Here is a 2,103-nt window from a genome sequence, read left to right as displayed (position 1 = left end):
AAATGATGGAAAGAATTAACTCATTTGAAATGTGGTGCTTGAGAAAGATGCAAAGAATAAGTTGGACGGAGAAAATAACAAATGAGGAAGTTTTGGACAGGCTGGGCTTGAGGAGAAGGTTGCTTATAAATATCCAACAAAGAAAGGTACGATATGCTGGACATTTGGCTAGAGGATCAGGAGGACAACTACTAAAAACGGTCATTGAGGGACTGGTGGAGGGGACAAGATCTAGAGGAAGACCCCGAAAGACTTGGAGAGATAACATCAAAGACTGGACTGGAAAGGATTTAAGAGAAGCCTGGAATAGAGAAACATGGAAAGGAATAGTTCATCAAATGCAACCCTCTGTAGAGAGGATGACACTGATAGATAGATAGATATTAGGATATAATTTTCCATATTTCATAGAATATCCCTGTAATTTGTACGAAAAGTTCTGTATTCTTATACTACTTGTCTTGTTTGCGTCTTTCTAAACACTTCATAATCATTCATGTAAGTACTGATGTGTTTTCGAATGATTATGTTGTATACACGTGTAATATTAATTCTTCTTTTATTTATTGCAGATATGTATATTATTTATCGGAAACTGGACGTTTCAGGGGTAATTAAAACGTGACAAAAGGAAAATTTGTAGAATGAACAATACCTTTTTGTTAACTGTCTAGGTAGAAGCGGAATGTATAAAATTGTACGATCAAGACTATTATTGATACCTAATGTTCCTCCTCAATAGTTCTCACTTGTCATTCTATTCTTTTTTTTTCTTTCGGTGTTCTTAAAGACGTTATTAGAATTTTTAATGGTAAGTATTAGTGTGTATTTTCGAATGCTAATGTAACGTACAGTACATGAGTAATACTAATACTTTAGTTTACAGGAAATCGTACTTCAACATCAGAACAGATTTAAAGTGAAATTATTTTCATGGCATAACTAGCGGATAATTACAGAACAATTCTATAGGTGTAGTTCTGTTTTCTACCATGAAATGTCGCTACTTCGTCAGGTCAAGAAGCTCCAAGCGTAATTCGAATTTACCGTATGTTGTGACGCCAGTGAACCACGTGTCGGAACGCAATCTACGTAAATAGCATACAGTTAGAATAAATTAAAAACAAAATTATTTACTGTTCATTTCTTCTATGGCAAATTTTTCTATTTCAATGTTTATATTGTAGCTTTAAAAGATGACTATTGTTACTTCATTATTATTCATTGTTATTGCTTCATTAGAAGCTTAAATGTTAATGTTTGATTAAATTCTTATTGTCCAGTGTGGAAACATGTAAATGCATGTTATTTTTAATAAAACATTCGTCACTTCATGCAGCAAATTTGGGTTTCACTTTAATCTTTTCGTGTCCGTGTAAATTTGAAACACACCTTAGTTTTTTAATTAATTAAACGTATATATAATAACATCTATTAAGTCGGGTAGGTCAGAACTCGCAATAAAAAACGTAATTTTTGAAAAATGTTTAGAAATATACAGCCAGCTAGTATTTATTCTACTTTAGACCCTTCCCCTCCTGAGACTTCTATGAGAATGTCCCAGGAATAACGACACCAGCTGTTCTCAAGGTCATTCCGCTCTAAACACAATTACCGGTAATAATCTCAGATTTCGTAGAAAGGCAAGACCATGCACATGCTACCTCTAATATATGGAAACGATATGTACTTGTTAATTTTCTGTTTCACTTTATATCCATTTAACATGAGATCATCATACCATTTTCTAAACAGATTTCTTGGGTATCCATTTAACAAACACTTATTTGTTATCTTGACTTCTTTTTCTCTTACATTAGGTTTTGTTGTTCTCGAATCTTACTAATTTCCGTCAAATATGTGTTCCGTTTTTTATTTACTGGAATATATGATTTAAAATTTATAACTTTTTTTTAGCATTACATGGTTTTTCGTACTTACTAGGGTTTCTTTCCCGGGATCCCGTTTTCCCGGGATTCCCGCCGTTTATTCCCTACGAGAAAAATCCCGGGAAATTTTATTTTCCCGGGAAATCTCGCATTTCAATAATAATTTATCATGTCAGGTTTTCTTTCTATTATTTATTATACGAAAAGTTGCATC

This window comes from Centruroides sculpturatus, unplaced genomic scaffold, assembly GCF_000671375.1.
Source record: "Centruroides sculpturatus isolate CEXI.00-Female unplaced genomic scaffold, Cexi_2.0 scaffold168, whole genome shotgun sequence".
In the NCBI taxonomy this organism is placed as follows: domain Eukaryota; kingdom Metazoa; phylum Arthropoda; class Arachnida; order Scorpiones; family Buthidae; genus Centruroides; species Centruroides sculpturatus.
The sequence above is the reverse complement of the archived record's forward strand: the minus strand, read 5'-3'. Positions refer to the sequence as shown.